Genomic DNA, 7,400 nt, shown 5'->3' with positions numbered 1-7,400 from the left:
CTTTCACAATTGAGAATTGAAAATCAAGATAAATCTTGTTGATTCCAGAGGTGTTTATCCATTTGACAAACATCAGACGGAAATGCTCGATTTGTATGGCACCACTACGTGGTGTAAGTGTACCCTACTACTTGCTACCATATATATGAAAAAAAAAATGTTCCATATCTAACACAAAGTCTAAATTTTGTTCCTTTTGTGACACTTTCGTTCATTTTGACCCCTAACGGTGTTAAGTGACAATTTTTTTTAAAAAAATTAACATCCACTTTATTAATTAGAAATAATTGTTACATCGTCAATAAGTAAATGTACAACATCCCTCACAGGCTCCTCAAACCATCCCCTAGGAGTGAAAATTCCGCTAGCCTAGCAAGTTCGTGAGCCACCTTATTTACTTCCCGATAACAATGTTCAAACCTAACAAGAGGAAAATCACAAGCTATGAAATAACAATCACCAAACAATGCTGCCGCTGCTCCCACCGAATGTCTTCCATTCTTCATTGTTTCAATCACCACCATACTGTCAGAGTTAACACAAGATGATTGCAAGCCGCCTTCTGTGCAAGAAAAAAATGCCGAACCTTAGAGCCAAAGGCTCTTCTGTTAAAACATCTGCACACCAATCAATCCTCCAGTTTCGACCAACAATGAAACTTCATGTATAATCTTTGAGGATAGCCCAGTTGTGCCCAACAAATCATTCAGCTTAACAAGACCTGTAGGAGGTCTGCTCCATACCCTTGTTTTGCTAGTTGCCTTAAAGGAATGTGCATTAATATAATTAACCGTTATAGCCCGGGCACCCATGGAAGTTTGGTGTGCATCTTGAACCTTTCCTTCATGAACCACTTTACGTCTATCCCACCATAAATACCAAGCTCTAATAGCGCGATCAATTCACGTGTATTTTGAGAACCCACTATCGCTAAATCTTGATCTGGCATCAGAGGTAAGAATTTCAATACCGCCTCTCCCGCACGATCAACAACACAAACTTTATTGATCACTTCATGCAATCCTGACTTGCCCATACCTCTTTTGCTTTCTGACACGTGAATAAAACATGTTTTGTATCTTCTGCCCCATTCGAGCATGATGAGAAAATGGGCGATACTTTCATGTGCCTATTAGCAAGCGTAACACGGCACGGGAGGATTCCATGCAAAGTACGGCAAATTAATTTTTTTACCTTTGCCAGACAAGATAATTTTCAAATCTGATCTCAAATGGGATTAACATTGGTTCTTCCCATACCATTAACATTGGTTCCATTCCTTCAAATAAGTGGATCGTATATTGAAAAGGCCATTTTTTGTATAACTTCAAGCAATGAAATCTGGCATATCATGCATCGTGAGAGGTATTGCAAGCACCCTTTGAGAATCAATTGGCCACAACGTTTGTCTCATCAAATCTTCATCCCAAAAACTCGTCACTGTATTAATAAGATGAGAAACCTTTGACACAAGATACCCCCTTCTAGGAGTAATGACCCTCCTATTTGCACAATTCGGGATCCATTGCTGCAACTTGTAAACCAAAGTAGTTTATTTTCTTTTCGAACTTAACCAAAGAAGCAGTCATTTACATGGCCACCACATAGTTATTTACGTTTACATGGCCGCATGGAAGGTGGCGGGCAAAAGCTAAGGCGTCTTTACCCCTGATGCGCATGTACACACGCACACACACGTTAGACTGGCCTGCGCTAGAGAGCAAGCTTAGCATGTCCAGGCCTGGTGCACGTACGCAAGTAACGGTGTTACTTGTGTGTGCTATTTATACAGGAATCAATCAAGCTGCCTGCTAGTGGCAGCTTTTTTTTCTGCATGTAAAATAACTATATTACTCAACTCATCAACAAGTCCTTAAAATCATCAACAGCTAGCACTAGAGATTCATCAGGGCCAGAACCAACCCAAGCCTGCCATGGAGCTATCGCCACGACCAAAGGCTAAACTGACACAGATTAATCAAGGACAGTGCCATGAGGAAATTCCTTTAATTAAATTGAGCACATTTACATGGCCGGACATGGGGATGCGAACGAACACAGCCAGTACGTGCAGAATGAGAACATGAATGACTCAGAAAGCAATCATCCAACAGAAAAGATCGATCAAAAGGGCATGAGCGGAGATTAGGCTACATCAATGGCACTTGTAAAAAGGGGTTTGTCCGTTTTCTATAGTACCTCAACATCTGCACGTGTACTCTTTCTTCATGGACCCGAATATCTCACGGTGTCATCGCGCACTGAAACTTCATTCCTCATGTAACCACGAAAAAAAATGCCTTCTTAGCCATGTGAATAATGCACTAGGGGTAAAATTGTCTTTTTAGATGTCCATTAACACCGTTAGTAGTCAAAATGGACGAGAGTTTCACAAACGGAAAATTTAGATTTAGTATTAGATAAGAAAGAAAAAAATTCTAGTGTCATAGAGAAACATAATTTAAAATAGTGTTAAATAACAAATTATTTCTTCTTTTTTGAGATAAGGTGGAGTGCAGAGGGGTTTTTTTTATAGTCTAAAACACACTCCACTTTATTGATTATAAAATTTCATAAAAATACAATGAAGATCTGACGGATTAAGGAGCCACACATAGTGTCCTAAAGAAAGGCATAGAGTATGTTTAGCGCCCGCTATGTGCCTTAAGATTAGTTTCTCTACCTTCGAAGAAGGAAGTGCAGAGGTGAGTAGAGACAGAGCATGAAAGCCCAGCCCAATCTGAGAATGAAAGCCCAGCTATCTGGATTTGCGCAACAAAACAAAGGCCTAGAACGTGAAAACTGTATCGATTCAATGGCTATAGCCCTAGCATCCACATTCCTGCGGTCAGACATACCCCAGCTTCCAATGAAAACACAGTCTATAGCCTGAGTACTACATAACCCGAGGTTGGCACCTCGCTCTAGTAAATAAACCAACAACCTGCAGCCTCTAAACACAACACACCTGAGCAGCGCCAACGAGTTCGACCTATGATGGCATCCGATCCGGCCGTGCTACCTGGCGGCGTCCTTGCGGAGATCCTCTGGCGCCTCGTGCCGCACGGCCTAGCCACGTCCCGGCATATCTGAATGGCCTGGTGTGACACCATCGACGATAGTCTGCGCGGCCACCTCCTCTCGCGCTCGGTGCGCGGGATCTTCATCAACTTCACCCGTTTTTCTTTCTCCGAGTTCTTCTCCCGTCCCTCGACGGGCCCGGCGATCTGTCGAGGGCTCGACTTCTTGCCCCGCATCGCCATCAGAGTCACGCATGACTGCAACTGACAATTGCTTTGCGGCGGTCAGGAAATCTTTGCTGATACAGAAAAATATTAATGAATTCAAAAAATGTTCTTCGAAAACATTTTTTTCCAAAATTCATAAGTTCTTCCCGAATTTCAATAACAATGTTTGCCTATGCAAAAAACTTGTTCACAATTTCCAAACAAATGCACGCAATTTCAAAAAATGTTCATGAAATTAAACAAATATTCACAACTCTTTTTAAATGGGCATGAATTAAAAATATAGAAATTTATAAAATTTGATGAACATTTTTTGAATTCTAAAATTGTGCACCCCGATCTGGAAAAAATGTTCATCAATTAAAATAATCTCAACTTTGATTTTGTTAATTGGATGAACATTGTTGAATTCAAAAAACGTTCACCCTGATTTGAATAAATTGCTCCTGGATTTCAGAAAATGTTAATGTAATTTGTAAAAGGAGAAAACAAAAAAGAAAACGGAAAACTGGAAAAATGAAAATAATGAAAAAACAAATAAAAAAGAAAAGGAAAAAGAAAAAGAGAAAATGAAAAAATATACTCCCTTCGTCTCATAATGTAAGACGTTTTCTGACAATAATGTAGTGTTAAAAAACGTCTTATATTATGAGATGGAGGGAGTACAAAATAATAATAAAACTGCAAGGAGAAACAAAATGAATGATCTGGGAAGGTCCTAGAACCTTGCCAACACCGTGATAGAGCTACTTTGGGCCGGCCCAAATTCTATGCCTAGCGGGTGCGGGGGAGGGGAGGGGGACGGGCACCCCTATTTCTCGCCTTAAGAGGGACGAGGTGAAACTATCGCTCCGATCACTACAGTATCGGGCTGGCCCACTGTGACGCTTTTTCAAAAAAAAACTGAGTAAAATGGTGCAAAAGCAAGAAATCGATCATGGGATCGACTAGTGTCTTCCTATTTCTGCTAACCACCATGCCACAATCGACTTGCTGAACATTATTTCAAAATTGGTGACATGTGTATTAAATGTTGAACAAATATTTCTAAAATGTTAAATAAGCGTAGGGACAATGTTGATCACTTATTAAAAAATGTTATTGACATATATGAAAAAGTACAATGAAAAATAACAAGAAATGAAAATGTTGAACAAGTATGTTTTTTGATGATGTATATAAAAATGTTGAACATGTATTTAAAAAATGTTGAACAAATATTTGAGGAGATGTTGAACATTTAATAAACATGTAAAATTAAAAAGAAAAAGAGACAAAAAATGAAACAAAATGGAGAATAAAAAATAAAATAATGAAAAAATCAGAGAAAAAATACGAGAAAACAAGGAAAAACCGGAGAAGATCGCCTCCGGTCGCATATAGTAGGCCGCAATCCTACTTCTAACCGTAACTGCTCGTTGGTGGACTGGTTGGTCGCCCTGGTTATCACCATGGAGCAAGGTTAGATACCTGGGTTTGCTCCTTTTATTGCTATTTTTTTCAACCCCGCGCTCTATGGGCCGGGGTGACACAGTCCCTGCGACGAGAGACTAGTCTGTACGCGCTGGGTGACCAACGCGCCCAATAGCAGACCAGTGGGGGTACATGCAATTTGGGCTACTCTCGAACGGACTGGGCTTGGGCCAGGTTCTTCCGCTAAAATGTATGCACCTTTTTTGTCCACCCTAATTAATTTGGGCTGCGAGAATATTACAGTAAAACTGTAAATTTAAACTGTAAAATGTATGCACCTCTCCTCTCCACCAAAATATTCTAGCACAATCATTTAGCATCAAAACAGTAAATTATATTTAAAGTGACAGCGTATCCAATAGTTAAGTTACACTGGCAGATAACATTATTTAGGCATCCTTTGTGCTTTGAAGGCACTTGCAGTTTCCGTTTAATTTCGTACACCTACTAAATTTAATAGAGTATCATTTTTTATCCTGTAAAAAACATTAACTGCAAATATTTTATCACTCATACAATCGACGGACAAAAAAGATGGATACATTTTAATGGTTTTTGTTTGGAATTTATAAATGCAGTATTTTGGTTTGTTTGTTCATAAATAGTTTGCATTGCTTACCACATGTGTCACATGGTTATAAATTCGGCATTTATTCTGTTCCTTTTAGAAGTAGGGTGGTATCTTGAGAACAACATATATAAATCACTTGATGCTCCACATTACTCAAGCATCACTTTTATTATTATTTTTCTTATACATCACTTTCGGGTGAATGTCTTGCGACTATATTTATATAATAATTATTCTGACTATTTTTGACGTAAAAATAAAAATTAAATGAGTTACTAGTTAGCGTCATTGTTCCCCTTTTTGGAGGCTTGCATGGGGAAGGAGCTAAATGTGCACACAGTGCACTTGCAGGTCGTTCCAACACAATTGGCCTTCCATATGCACTCATCATTTGGATGACACACATTCTTGTACTTTTGATTGCAACCATTCTGACAAGAACTGGCTGAACACCCACCAGACTGTCCGATAGTTGTTTCTGTGCAATGTTGTGTTTTTCCATCTACAAAGTATCACCATGGCAAAGAAACATACATCATTAGTATATATATAGTCGAATGATGAAACAATGTTGTGTGTGAACAAGTTGAATGGTACCTGATACTAGTATGAGGAAGGCGAATGTCACGAGTAGTGCTAGAGTGAACCTCATCTTAGCCTAGATGTAATGTTGACAAAATAATTTCGTTGCTGGTTGATTGTTTTACTTGTGCGTTCTGAGGACTAGCAAATATAAGTGCAAGTCTTTTTATAGTGGTTTCGATATCAATTCTCATTACCATATTCTAAAGGTAGCACTAAAGCAGAAGATTTGATAAGTCATGCCAATTTTGGTAGCAATTAATTGCAATAATTGTGTCCGACCATATGCTTTTTATAAAGTGGATATGATATCAATGCACATTAGCATAAACTAAAAATAGCACTAACGTAGCAGATTGGATAAGTCACGCCAATTTGGTACCAATTAATTGCAATAATCGGAGATACACACATGATCACTTTCAGTAAACCGTGGAAGATCAAGCGTACTGACCGCTAAAGATGGAGAAAGTGGACTGAGCACATTCAATTTAACCTACTAGCCTAGTCCAAAACCCCACGATCGCTAAGGATCAAGGTTAGTTTTTACCAGGGTCTATAAGCCAAAAATATAGTATTTATAATACTTAAAATGCAATAGTGTGTCTGAAATTCAAAGTCATTGTTATTTTATTGAAAACATATATCATATTTGTATATGAAAGGAGTTTGTAATGATATAATCATATATCGTACATCTCATACATCATTAATTTTATCAATGGCTAGATGTAACCTTGACAATGCCATGTCATCGCGGTATAGCCACGAGGGAAAGTATCCAGTGCTCCCAGCCTTGGGGTACTCCCAGTGCTCCAATGTTAAAAAAATATTTTTTAATGTGTCAAAAAATTCAAAAAGAATTTGAGAATGTTTACAAGGAATGTCACTACATCCCCTAAAAATTTCAAGTCCAAACTCGAAACACACATTGAGAAACAAAAATGTGAAATCTAGCATGAATAGTGTAAAGAAGAGACAAAAGCAACATTGACACTATTCAGATCTGGATTTCTCTTTTTTGTTTCTCAATGTACATTTTGATTTTGGACCTGAAATTTTTAGGGGATGTAGTGACATTCCTTATGAACATTTTCAATTTTTTCTGAATTTTTTGAAACAATTAAAAATATCTTTTGACATTGGAGCACTGGGAGTACCCCAAGGCTGGGAGCACTGGTTACTCCCCCATAGCCACGAAGGACAGAAGAGGCCCAAAACCCACCTGATGGAATCATTGACATGGACATCTGAACTATATATGAATAAGGTGTTTGTATGAACAATCTGAACTATATATCTCCAATAAGGCGTTTGGTTTACTGGCTATCCCTGGGTGGGATAGGGATAGCCAGAGTTTTGAAGGATGCCACTCGTTTGGTTTGTTGGCTGAAAAGAATGAGGATAGCCAAGATACTGGCAATATTCCTCTAAAACTTGGTTGATGCGATCCGCGAAATTTTGGCGGATGACGGGAACCACCCGCTCGCTCCCAAGACCCGAACCGTTTTCTCTTTCGTTTATCT

General features: G+C 38.7%; 1 long non-coding RNA gene across 1 annotated transcript; it reads right to left on the bottom strand.

The window, feature by feature from the left end:
* Positions 1-5,441: 5,441 nt before the first annotated feature.
* On the bottom strand, positions 5,442-5,999 carry LOC123141372 (uncharacterized). Its single transcript, XR_006470236.1, has 2 exons — positions 5,890-5,999; positions 5,442-5,794 (listed from the first exon to the last, which is right to left on the bottom strand). It is a non-coding gene; the product is annotated as an uncharacterized lncRNA (long non-coding RNA).
* Positions 6,000-7,400: the final 1,401 nt, after the last annotated feature.

The sequence above is a fragment of the Triticum aestivum genome, chromosome 6D (genome assembly GCF_018294505.1).
Source record: "Triticum aestivum cultivar Chinese Spring chromosome 6D, IWGSC CS RefSeq v2.1, whole genome shotgun sequence".
NCBI classification, from domain to species: Eukaryota; Viridiplantae; Streptophyta; class Magnoliopsida; order Poales; family Poaceae; genus Triticum; species Triticum aestivum.
Note: the sequence above shows the minus strand (reverse complement) of the source record. Positions and strands in the feature narration are given on the sequence as shown.